The following is a 14,205-nucleotide window of genomic DNA, read 5'->3' on the forward strand; positions in this document are numbered from 1 at the left end:
TTAGACTGTTGTTGTTCACTCTCAAACATACAGACGACACAGAGACTCAGATCAGTTTCATTTCCTCAGAAGATAATTTGTTGAAGGGGGAGGGACTTCCTGGTTCTGCCAGAGGGGTAGGGTTAAAGGGAGCGAGTGAGGGAGTGAGGAAGGGTTAGGGAGAGACAGAGAGAGAACTTCATATATCTTCAAGAGAGGACAGAGATTTGTGTTCCTAGGTTAGGGCCCTTAATATGGAATAAATCAAATAATGAACCTTCTCAAATGTGAGTTGTTAGAATATATGAAATAGATGTTGTTCAAAGTCTAAGGTTTTTGTGTAAAAAAGGAAGCCCTGATATAAAATCTATGGGTAACACTTTCTATGAAGTACATGTATAATGATTTATAACATCATTTTTAATGCCTTATAATATACTTCTAATGTATTATGAAACTGACTAGATGTGTGCATAATTACTTATACTTATAACGTCCTCTCACTGTCAACTGGGTTTATTTTCAGCAAATTTAACATGTGTAAATATCTGTATGAACATAACAAGATTCAACAACTGAGACATAAACTGAACAAGTTCCACAGACATGTGACTAACAGAAATGGAATAATGTGTCTCTGAACAAAAGGGGGGTCAAAATCAAAAGTAACAGTCAGTATCTGGTGTGGCCACCAGCTGCATTAAGTACTGCAGTGCATCTCCTCCTTATGGACTGCACCAGATTTGCCAGTTCTTGCTGTGAGATGTTACCCCACTCTTCCACCAAGGCACCTGCATGTTCCCGGACATTTCTGGGGGAAATGGCCCTAGCCCTCACCCTCCGATCTAACAGGTCCCAGACGTGCTCAATGGGATTGAGATCCGGGCTCTTCGCTGACCATGGCAGAACACTGGCATTCCTGTCTTGCAGGAAATCACGCACAGAACGAGCAGTATGGCTTGTGGCATTGTCATGCTGGAGGGTCATGTCAGGATGAGTCTGAAGGAAGGGTACCACATGAGGGAAGAGGATGTCTTCCCTGTAACGCACAGCGTTGAGATTGCCTGCAATGACAACAAGCTCAGTCCGATGGTGCTGTGACCCTCCACCTCCAAATCGATCCCGCTCCAGAGTACAGGCCTCGGTGTAACGCTCATTTCTTCGACTATAAACGCAAATCCGACCATCACCCCTGGTGATACAAAACTGCAACTCGTCAGTGAAGAGCACTTTTTGCCAGTCCTGTCTGGTCCAGCGACGGTGGGTTTGTGCCCATAGGCGACGTTGTTGCCGGTGATGTCTGGTGAGGACCTGCCTTACAACAGGCCTACAAGCCCTCAATCCAGCCTCTCTCAGCCTATTGCGGACAGTCTGAGCACTGATGGAGGGATTGTGCGTTCCTGGTGTAACTCGGGCAGTTGTTGTTGCCATCCTGTACCTGTCCCGCAGGTGTGATGTTCGGATGTACCGATCCTGTACAGGTGTTGTTACACGTGGTCTGCCACTGCAAGGATGATCAGCTGTCCGTCCTGTCTCCCTGTAGTGCTGTCTTAGGCGTCTCACAGTACGGACATTGCAATTTACTGCCCTGGCCACATCTGCAGTCCTCATGCCTCCTTGCAGCATGCCTAAGGCACGTTCACGCAGATGAGCAGGGACCCTGGGCATCTTTCTTTTGGTGTTTTTCAGAGTCAGTAGAAAGGCCTCTTTAGTGTCCTAAGTTTTCATAACTGTGACCTTAATTGCATACCGTCTGTAAGCTGTTAGTGTCTTAACGACCGTTCCACAGGTGCATGTTCATTAATTGTTTATGGTTCATTGAACAAGCTTGGGAAACAGTGTTTAAACCCTTTACAATGAAGATCTGTGAAGTTATTTGGATTTTTACGAATTATCTTTGAAAGATAGGGCCGTTTCATTTTTTGCTGAGTTTAGGTGGTTATAAAACTCTGTACAATATTTTACAGATAATTAATGGGGAAGTTCACCCTTAGATCTTATATGTTTTTGTCACGGATTCAGCCGAAGCTGTTCCTCCTCCTTGCTCGGGCAGGCTTCGGCTAGAATACTAGCTGCTACCAATCCATGTTTCTATGTTCGACTGGTTTTGTCTGTATTGGTCTCACCGGTTTCCCAATATGTAATTATGTCTTCCCTATTTAACCCTCTGGCTCACACTGTGTGTTGTGCGTGTTTGTTCATGTTTTGGTTGTCGTATGTGAGCGGGTTTGTTCCTCCCTGCGGAGGTATGTTCATTATGTTACCTACGAGTAAAGTACGTTTTTTGATTAGCTCTGTCCTGCGCCTGACTTCGTCCTACCGCATTACACTGACACCTTGACAGTTTTGTTCTATGAGATAATCTTCATCAGCTAACGTCACTTTTTGTGAATTTTAAAGCATTTATGTAGTGAAAAAAATCACAAAGTCTTCATTTTTTATTTTATTTTATTTCACCGTTATTTAACCAGGTAAGCCAGTTGAGAACAAGTTCTCATTTACAACTGCGACCTGGTCAAGATAAAGCAAAGCAGTGTGATAAAAACAACAACACAGAGTTACATATGGGGTAAAACAAAACATAAAGTCAAAAATACAACAGAAAATAGAAAATATATATACAGTGTGTGCAAATGTAGCAAGTTATGGAGGTAAGGCAATAAATAGGCCATAGTGCAAAATAATTACAGTGGGGGAAAAAAGTATTTAGTCAGCCACCAATTGTGCAAGTTCTCCCACTTAAAAAGATGAGAGAGGCCTGTAATTTTCATCATAGGTACACGTCAACTATGACAGACAAATTGAGAAAAAATTTTCTTTTGATTTGTTGTAGGATTATTAATGAATTTATTTGCAAATTATGGTGGAAAATAAGTATTTGGTCACCTACAAACAAGCAAGATTTCTGGCTCTCACAGACCTGTAACTTCTTCTTTAAGAGGCTCCTCTGTCCTCCACTCGTTACCTGTATTAATGGCACCTGTTTGAACTTGTTATCAGTATAAAAGACACCTGTCCACAACCTCAAACAGTCACACTCCAAACTCCACTATGGCCAAGACCAAAGAGCTGTCAAAGGACACCAGAAACAAAATTGTAGACCTGCACCAGGCTGGGAAGACTGAATCTGCAATAGGTAAGCAGCTTGGTTTGAAGAAATCAACTGTGGGAGCAATTATTAGGAAATGGAAGACATACAAGACCACTGATAATCTCCCTCGATCTGGGGCTCCACGCAAGATCTCACCCCGTGGGGTCAAAATGATCACAAGAACGGTGAGCAAAAATCCCAGAACCACACGGGAGGACATAGTGAATGACCTGCAGAGAGCTGGGACCAAAGTAACAAAGCCTACCATCAGCAACACACTACGCCGCCAGGGACTCAAATCCTGCAGTGCCAGATGTGTCCCCCTGCTTAAGCCAGTACATGTCCAGGCCCGTCTGAAGTTTGCTAGAGTGCATTTGGATGATCCAGAAGAGGATTGGGAGAATGTCATATGGTCAGATGAAACCAAAATAGAACTTTTTGGTAAAAACTCAACTCGTCGTGTTTGGAGGACAAAGAATGCTGAGTTGCATCCAAAGAACACCATACCTACTGTGAAGCATGGGGGTGGAAACATCATGCTTTGGGGCTGTTTTTCTGCAAAGGGACCAGGACGACTGATCCGTGTAAAGGAAAGAATGAATGGGGCCATGTATCGTGAGATTTTGAGTGAAAACCTCCTTCCATCAGCAAGGTCATTGAAGATGAAATGTGGCTGGGTCTTTCAGCATGACAATGATCCCAAACACACCGCCCGGGCAACGAAGGAGTGGCTTCGTAAGAAGCATTTCAAGGTCCTGGAGTGGCCTAGCCAGTCTCCAGATCTCAACCCCATAGAAAATCTTTGGAGGGAGTTGAAAGTCCATGTTGCCCAGCGACAGCCCCAAAACATCACTGCTCTAGAGGAGATCTGCATGGAGGAATGGGCCAAAATACCAGCAACAGTGTGTGAAAACCTTGTGAAGACTTACAGAAAATGTTTGACCTGTGTCATTGCCAACAAAGGGTATATAACAAAGTATTGAGAAACTTTTGTTATTGACCAAATACTTATTTTCCACCATAATTTGCAAATAAATTCATTAAAAATCCTACAATGTGATTTTCTGGAAACATTTTTCTCATTTTGTCTGTCATAGTTGACGTGTACCTATGATGAAAATTACAGGCCTCTCTCATCTTTTTAAGTGGGAGAACTTGCACAATTGGTGGCTGACTAAATACTTTTTTTCCCCACTGTACAATTAGTATTAACACTGGAATGATAGGTGTGCAAGAGATGATGTGCAGATAGAGATACTGGGGTGCAAATGAGCAAAATAAATAACAATATGGGGATGAGGTAATTGGGTGGGCTAATTTCAGATGGGCTGTGTACAGGTGCAGTGATCGGTTAGGTGCTCTGACAACTGATGCTTAAAGTTAGTGAGGGAGATAAGAGTCTCCAGCTTCAGAGATTTTTGCAGTTCGTTCCAGTCATTTGCAGCAGAGAACTGGAAGGAATGGCAGCCAAAGGAGGTGTTGGCTTTGGGGATGACCAGTGAGATATACCTGCTGGAACGCATACTACGGGTGGGTGTTGTTATGGTGACCAATGAGCTAAGATAAGGTGGGGAGTTGCCTACGAATATGTAGTGAGGACCAGCCAACAAGAGCGTACAGGTCACAGTGGTGGGTAGTGTATGGGGCTTTGGTGACAAAACGGAGGGCACTGTGATGGACTACATCCAATTTGCTGAGTAGAGGGTTGGAGGCTATTTTGTAAATGACATCGCCGAAGTCAAGGATCGGTAGGATAGTCAGTTTTACGAGGGCATGTTTGGCAGCATGAGTGAAGGAGGCTTTGTTGCAAAATAGGAAGCCGATTCTGGATTTAACTTTGGATTGGAGATGCTTAATGTGAGTCTGGAAGGAGAGTTTACAGTCTAACCAAACACCTAGGTATTTGTAGTTGTCCAGATACTCTAGGTCAGACCCGTCGAGAGTAGTGATTCTAGTCGGGTGGGCGGGTGCTAGCAGCATTCGATTGAAGAGCATGCATTTAGTTTGACTTGTGTTTAAGAGCAGTTGGCGGCTACGGAACGAGTGTTGTATGGCATTGAAGCTTGTTTGGAGGTTTGTTAACACAGTGTCCAATGAAGGGCCAGATGTATACAAAATGGTGTCGTCTGCGTAGAGGTGGATCTGAGAATCACCAGCAGCAAGAGCGACATCATTGATATACACAGAGAAAAGAGTCGGCCCAAGAATTGAACCCTGTGGCACCCCCATAGAGACTGCCATAGGTCCAGACAACAGGCCCTCCGATTTGACACATTGAGGCAGGTAGCTTAGTGGTTAAGAGCGTTGTGCCAGTAACCGAAAGGTTGCTGGTTCTAATCCCCGAGCCAACTAAGTAGGGTTAAGTGCCCTTGAGCAAGGCACTTAACCCTACTTGCTCCTGTAAGTCGCTCTGGATAAGAGCGTCCGCTAAATGACAAAAATGAAATGAAATGAAATATCTGATAAGTAGTTGGTGAACCAGGCGAGGCAGTCATTTGAGAAACAAAGGCTATTTAGTCTGCCAATAAGAATGGTGGTTGACAGAGTCGAAAGCCTTGGCCAGGTCGATGAAGACGGCTGCACAGTACTGTCTATTATCGATCGTGGTTATAATATCGTTTAGGACCTTGAGCATGGCTGAGGTGCACACATGACCAGCTCAGAAACCGGATTGCATAGCGGAGAAGGTACGGTGTGATTCTAAATAGTCTGTGATCTGTTTGTTAACTTGGCTTTCAAAAACGTTCGAAAGGCAGGGCAGGAGGGATATAGGTCTGTAACAGTTTGGATCTAGAGTGTCACCCCCTTTGAAGAGGGGGATGACCGCGGCAGCTTTCCAATCTCTGGGGTTCTCAGATGTTACGAAAGAGAGGTTGAACAGGCTAGTAATAGGGGTTGCAACAATTGCGGCGGCTAATTTTAGAAAGAAAGGGTCCAGATTGTCTAGCCCAGATTATTTGTAGGGGTCCAGATGTATGTAGCAGCTCTTTCAGAACATCAGCTGTCTGAATTTGTGTTAAGGAGAAGTGTGGGGGGGGGGGGGGGGGCATGGGCAAGTTGCAGCGGAGGGTGCAGAGCTGGTGACCGGGGTAGTGGTAGCCAGGTGGAAAGCATGGCCAGCCGTAGCAAAATGCTTGTTGAAATTCTCGATTATTGTAGATTTACCGGTGGTGATAGTGTTTCCTAGCCTCAGTGCAGTGGGCAGCTGGGAGGAGGTGCTCTTATTCTCCATGGACTTTACAGTGTCCCAAAACTTTTTGGAGTTAGTGCTACAGGATGCACATTTCTGTTTGAAAAAGCTAGCCTTTGCTTTCCTAACTGCTTGTCCTAACTTCCCTGAAAAGTTGCATATCGCGGGGGCTATTCGATGCTAATGCAGTACGCCACAGGATGTTTTTGTGCTGGTCAAGGGCAGTCAAGTCTGAGGAGAACCAGGGGCTATATCTGTTCTTAGTTCTGAATTTTTTTAATGGGGCATGCTTATTTAAGATTGAGAGGAAAGCACTTTTAAAGAACATCCAGGCATCCTCTTCTGACGGAATGAGATCGATATCCATCCAGGATACCTGGGCCAGGTCAATTAGGAAGGCCTGCTCACTAAAGTGTTTTAGGGAGCGTTTGACAGTGATGAGGGGTGGTCGTTTGACCACGGACCCGTTGCGGACGCAGGCAATAAGGCATTGATCGCTGAGATCCTGGTTGAAGACAGCGTAGGTGTATTTAGAGGGTAAGTTAGTCAGGATGATATCTATAAGGGTGCCCATGTCGTGATGGATCAGCGGGGCTCCGTGTCGACTCTAGGAGGTCCAGTCCGGTTGACAGAGAGTTAGATAGCCGGGAGATGGGCCTGACTCAAGGTTAGCTCAAGGCTGATTAGCCAACAACAACATCCATTTGGTTGCAGCTAGCTAGTTGTGATGATCCGGAGTTAAAGGTCCAGTGATTCAGTAATTCCGGCAGAAAAACCGATATGTTCTGGGTCGATAACGCGCTGTGCAGACAGTGCAGACTGGCCGATAATAGTCCAGGCTAGAGCTGGCTGGTAGGTAGTGCAGGCCACGGACAATGGTGAAAAACCGCTCATGGTGGCTAATAGCAAGTAGCTAGTTAGCTGGCTACTCCCGTCCAGTAGACAGCGAGGTAGATAGCCGGGATATGGGCCTGGCTCGAGGCTAGCTCAAGGCAAACTGGTGCTTGCTTCGGGGGCAGTGGGGATTAGCCAACAACAACATCCATTCGGTTGCGGCTAGCTAGTTGCGATCCGGTGTTAATGTCCAGTGATTCAGATATTCTGGCAGAAAATCCGATGTTCTGGGTGAAAACCACTAACAGTGTCTAATAGCAAGTAGCTAGTTAGCTGGCTAGCTAGTTTCAACTGGAGATTCTAGATAAAAGGTAAGTCAATAATAGAATCCGTTCCACATTGAGTGAGGCGGGTTGCAGGAAAGTACACTGCTCAAAAAAATTAAGGGAACACTTAAACAACACAATGTAACTCCAAGTCAATCACACTTCTGTGAAATCAAACTGTCCACTTAGGAAGCAACACTGATTGACAATACATTTCACATGCTGTTGTGCAAATGGAATAGACAACAGGTGGAAATTATAGGCAATTAGCAAGACACCCCCAATAAAGAAGTGGTTCTGCAGGTGGTGACCACAGACCACTTCTCAGTTCCTATGCTTCCTGGCTGATGTTTTGGTCACTTTTGAATGCTGGCGGTGCTTTCACTCTAGTGGTAGCATGAGACGGAGTCTACAACCCACACAAGTGGCTCAGGTAGTGCAGCTCATCCAGGATGGCACATCAATGCGAGCTGTGGCAAGAAGGTTTGCTGTGTCTGTCAGCGTAGTGTCCAGAGCATGGAGGTGCTACCAGGAGACAGGCCAGTACATCAGGAGACGTGGAGGAGGCCGTAGGAGGGCAACAACCCAGCAGCAGGACCGCTACCTCCGCCTTTGTGCAAGGAGGAGCAGGAGGAGCACTGCCAGAGCCCTGCAAAATGACCTCCAGCAGGCCACAAATGTGCATGTGTCTGCTCAAACGGTCAGAAACAGACTCCATGAGGGTGGTATGAGGGCCCGACGTCCACAGGTGGGGGTTGTGCTTACAGCCCAACACCGTGCAGGACGTTTAGCATTTGCCAGAGAACACCAAGATTGGCAAATTCGCCACTGGCGCCCTGTGCTCTTCACAGATGAAAGCAGGTTCACACTGAGCACAGGTGACAGACGTGACAGAGTCTGGAGACGCCGTGGAGAACGTTCTGCTGCCTGCAACATCCTCCAGCATGACCGGTTTGGCGGTGGGTCAGTCATGGTGTGGGGTGGCATTTCTTTGGGGGGCCGCACAGCCCTCCATGTGCTTGCCAGAGGTAGCCTGACTGCCATTAGGTACCGAGATGAGATCCTCAGACCCCTTGTGAGACCATATGCTGGTGCGGTTGGCCCTGGGTTCCTTCTAATGCAAGATAATGCTAGACCTCATGTGGCTGGAGTGTGTCAGCAGTTCATGCAAGAGGAAGGCATTGATGCTATGGACTGGCCCGCCCGTTCCCCAGACCTGAATCCAATTGAGCACATCTGGGACATCATGTCTCGCTCCATCCACCAACGCCACGTTGCACCACAGACTGTCCAGGAGTTGGCGGATGCTTTAGTCCAGGTCTTGGAGGAGATCCCTCAGGAGACCATCCGCCACCTCATCAGGAGCATGCCCAGGCGTTGTAGGGAGGTCATACAGGCACGTGGAGGCCACACACACTACTGAGCCTCATTTTGACTTGTTTTAAGGACATTACATCAAAGTTGGATCAGCCTGTAGTGTGGTTTTCCACTTTAATTTTGAGGGTGACTCCAAATCCAGACCTCCATGGGTTGATAAATTTGATTTCCATTGATAATTTTTGTGTGCTTTTATTGTCAGCACATTCAACTATGTAAAGAAAAAAGTATTTAATAAGATTATTTCATTCATTCAGATCTAGGATGTGTTGTTTAAGTGTTCCCTTTATTCTTTTGAGCAGTGTATATTTAGTAGAATGATGAAAAGTGTGATAGGGAAATATGTACGAAATATGTACGAAAAATACAAAAAAAATACAAAAAACAGGCTATTTACACGGACACACACATAGTACACGACTGCACTGCTACGCCATCTTGGATATGAATCTTCATAATTCATAAAGGTCATGTTAACTGACTGCTATTATCTCATAGAACAGAACTTATCAAATCTCCAAAGCCTGTGTTAACCTGACCTTATTTTCGGTGTTTATTCCGAAATACTATTCATTTTTCCCATAGGGATGGCTGAAGGAAGCAGAGGTAACTCCTTTCCGGGTTTTAGGACTACAGGCTGACAAGCTCTATTACGGTTAACAGTTACATTTTCTTCTTGTAGCCTACCAACTGCTACAGTGTTGCGTCCTGTCCAGTCCACAACGCATAGTGTCTGTATTTCAACAACTGCTGCACTACAGTAGAGTATTTGACAGGTCTACAATAATGTGAGAGCGACAGTAGCAGCAACAGCGCCTCATGGACAAAATACTCCAAGAAACAAGGTCAGTTCCAGGCATAGGGCCCCCGGCCGCTAGGGGGCCCCCTTTACGAACTCAGTCGGTGTCTCAGGTTACTATTTAGATTAAGAAAAGTAGAAAACACCAGGTGCAATTTCGAAATTTGCAGTTTTTCTCAGTTAACCATGTCAGATAATTTTTAGATCGGTAGTTATTCTAGCCAGTTAACTAAACTTGTAATCACGTGCCCAGGGGACCTGACCTCTAGGGGGTCCCCATTGATTTTGTTCGTCATTCTCACTCAGATATCATATTAACATGGCAAGTCATTACAAAATGTGGAGAATTGCAGGAAATTAGCTTTAAAACTGCTACAATTTATCTCCAATCCACATGAACAAACATTACAGTTTACTATAGAATACTATTGTACTTACTATAGAATTCTGTAGGAAACTGTAGTTAACTGCAGAATACTATACTTCACACTGTAGTATCCCTCAATTGTGTAGTGCTTAATATAGAATGTTGTAGTATATTGTAGAATGCCATATTACACACTGTACTATCCCTTGATAATTTGTAGTACTTACTGTAACATCGTATAGTACATTTAAGAAATAAGGCATGAGGGGGTTTGGTACACTACATGACAAAAAGTATGTGGACACCTGCTCGTCGAACATCTCATTCCAAAATCATGGGCATTAATATGGAGTTGGTCCCCCCTTTGCTGCTATAAACAGCCTCCATCTTCTGGGAAGGCTTTCCACTAGATGTTGGAACATTGCTGTGGGGACTTGCTACCATTCAGCCACAAGAGCATAAGTGAGGTCGGGCACTGATGTTGGGCGATTAGGCCTGGCTCGCAGTTGGCGTTCCAGTTCATCCCAAAGGTGTGAGATGGGGTTGAGGTCAGGGCTCTGTGCAGGCCAGTCATGTTCTTCCACACCGATCTCGACAAAACATTTCTGTTGGGACCTCGCTTTGTGTATGGGGGCATTGTCATGCTGAAACAGGAAAGGGCCTTCCCCAAACTGTTGCCGCAAAGTTGGAAGCACAGAATTGTCTAGAATGTCATTGAATGCTATAGCGTTAGGATTTCCCTTCACTGGAACTAAGATGCCTAGCCCGAACCATGAAAAACAGCCCCAGACCATTATTCCTCCTCCACCTAACTACGCATTGGGGCAGGTACCGTTCTCCTGGCATCCACCAAACCCAGTTTCGCCTGTCGGACTGCCAGATGGTGAAGCGTGATTCATCACTCCAGAGAACGTGTTTCCACTGCTCCAGAGTCCAATGGCGGTGAGCTTTACACCACTACAGCCGACGCTTGGCCTTGCGCATGGTGATCTAAGGCTTGTGTGTGGCTGCTCGGCCATGGAAACCCATTTCATTAAGCTCCCGATGAACAGTTGTGCTGACGTTGCTTCCAGAGGCAGTTTGGAACTCTGTAGTGAGTGTTGCAACCGAGGACAGACCATTTTTACGCGTTACGCACTTCAGCGGTCCCGTTCTGTGAGCTTGTGTGGCCTACTACTTTGCGGCTGAGCCGTTGTTGCTGCTAGACATTTCCACTTCACAATAACAGCACTTACAGTTGACCGAGGCAGCTCTAGCAGGGCCGAAATTTGACGAACTGACTTGTTGGAAAGGTGGCATCCTATGACGGTGCCATGTTGAAAGTCACTGAGCTGATTTTATACACCTGTCAGCAACAGGTGTGGCTGAAATGGCCAAATCCACTAATTTAAAGGGGTGCCCACATACTGTTGTATATATAGTGTTTATTGGTAATATGCCACAGCTAAGGGCTGTTCTTATGCACAACACAACGTGGAGTGCCTAGATACAGCCCTTAGCTGTGGTATATTGTCCATATACCTGATAGATTAATTATTAATGACTAATTATTACACCCTGAAACTGTGTATAATGTGTTAGAAATGTGTGAGTGTAGGACCAGTAAAGACTCAGCAATGTGAGTAAGAGTTAGGCCAGACAAAGGACAAGGAGAACTGTCTACAGACAACTGAGAAACCAAGATAAAGAGGCCTCCCAATTTAGGGAGGGGAGAAACTGTTATGAAAACATGGTGCAGAATATTGTGAGAACGGCAATAACTGAGGAATGCAGAGAGTAGGCTATGATAAGAAAGTGTGTATGTATGAGTGTGTGTATGCATGTGTGTGTGTGTATGTATGTGTGTGTATGCATGTGAGTATATCTGTGTGCAGTGGCGGCTCCTGAAAAAATTCTCAGGAGGGGCAATTTTTCTGATGATTTAGGTGACCTACACACATTTAAAAAAAAGATATGTCCAGCAACAACATGAAGACAGGGGCAGCATATAAGTCAATACCAGAAGCATTTATTGACTGATCTCAAAAGTGTTGGCTTACCAGGGTTGGTGGAGCCCTCAGTTTCATCTTTGCCTCGCAAAGCTAACTCAAACACTCCGCAAAACTTCACACACTGGATTAGCCGGCTGAGGATGTGGCGGTTCTTGCTAATGTCGTAGTAAATATATTTGTTATAGTGAATATGGAATATGATATGTTGAGTAAAATGTTGTGCTAAGATCTATTTAGGTCAGGAGCTGGTTATAAGTTCTGTTCCTATCCAATAACAATGGACAAAAGGGTCCTATCTTGTCAGCCTTGTCAGCAGGTGGCCAAGGACAACACCCACGCCATAGGCCTCTCAGTTCTTCCAACTCACGAGTTCTTGCTCTGAGGACACACACACACACAAACACACACACACACACATCATCACTGTTAAACACACACACACACACACACACAAAAATCCCCTCTCTTAGGCTGAACATTTGAAGACAGAGAACCCGACTCAGAGCCAATGCAACAGTGACAGTAGCCTGGAGGTGACCTCGCCCAACTCATCAGGACCAATCAGAAGATCAGAACTACTAGATTGAACCTACTTCATTTATTGCATAAAATGTCTGCACACAATGTTTCGGGGCTCTCTTCAGATAATAATAATAATAATAATAATAATATGCCATTTAGCAGACGCTTTTATCCAAAGCGACTTACAGTCATGCGTGCATACATTTTTGTGTATGGGTGGTCCCGGGGATCGAACCCACTACCTTGGCGTTACAAGCACCATGCTCTACCAGCTGAGCTACAGAAAGTGGATACTCATGGATGCGCATTGCAATTGTAAAATGTCAACACAATTGGAGACACCACGTCATTTTTGGAGACATGTTATTGACAGTAAACTATTGTAGATGCGACTGCTAACTAAATAAAACATTTTAGCTGGCTAGCTAATCATCTTAGCTAAATGTGGGGCAAACAATTCAGTTATTTACCGTTAATTTGAGGGATTGGGGTGAAAGAAATCGAGTTACATAGTGATACTTTACGATATACTGTATTGACAATATCGCAATATTTTAGCGCTAGTTGGCTGTACCTGCACCAAAACACCATTATTGTTCCTTCATAGCTTGTTCTCAATCTTTTCACATTGGGAGCCAATTAGTTTTCAGCACTTTTATTTCCATGACTGATCAAAACTCGTTCTCATGGCTTTCTGATCCCTCTGCAACAGACATATGGTGCGCAATAAAATCACAGTATCGAATCGCAATACGTATAGAATCATGAGACTCGCAATGCTGATGCATATATCTTATCGTGAGGTTCCTGGCAATTCCCAGGCCAAGTTCATTTGCCACAACAAATCTCTTCGCTAGCAAACGCGATGTCTTCTCCAAAACGACAATGTGTCTCCAGCAATGTTTACTTTTTTGACGTTCTATGGCATCTCCACTTTCCAAGCATATATGACCACATGTAATATTTTGGTAAGTGATGCAAATAGTGAACTATGTAGGGCCAGGATGTAAAATATATGTAGCTGCAGCAATTTCTCTTATCTGATATGGTAAGTAATGGGGCTTAATTTATAGCTCCCTAAGAGTTTGACGAACGGGTCCGTGAACGCGATTCCAGATATATTTACCTCTGAATAAACTGCCTTTATTACACCATATCCACATCCAGTAAACTTGTGATTATCAACACTAACCTCATCGTTGTGGCGGCGGACAGCTAGCCTGTATCCCTCGTCATCCAGTTGAGTGAGTGGCAATGTCTTTTTTCGTTCGTACCAATTTTTGGAAAATCCTCGGGTGTAGGACTTTCCGCCTTTAGTAGAAACCTGTTGAATTATTAAATTTGGTCTGGGAGGTCCTAATTGTTTCGTTGCCAATTTATCTTAATTTGTTCGCCGACAAAAAGGAACTTCTTTCAAAGACACAATCGAGTTGGACTGAAGCCTAGCCATTTTGATAGTAGTAGTGAATTGATTGAGGCTGCTACCTGGTCTTTTCTTAGTTACGTTCATTCGTGGTTACGTTATGTATGACGAAAGCGCGTAAGTGCAAGCCCACAGACACCCATAGAGAATGTATTGAAAGCTTTGAAATGTGAAAAAAATAGATTTTACATGACAGGCTATGAGAGACTTCTGGGCGATTTTCAACCTGACTGAAATCGCCCAAAAAACGGGCGGGGCCATTTGAAGCACGACTTTAGCCTGATTTGACATTTAGTGGCTGTCAGA

The sequence above is a fragment of the Coregonus lavaretus genome (assembly GCF_964263955.1).
Source record: "Coregonus lavaretus genome assembly, chromosome: 8".
NCBI lineage: Eukaryota > Metazoa > Chordata > Actinopteri > Salmoniformes > Salmonidae > Coregonus > Coregonus lavaretus.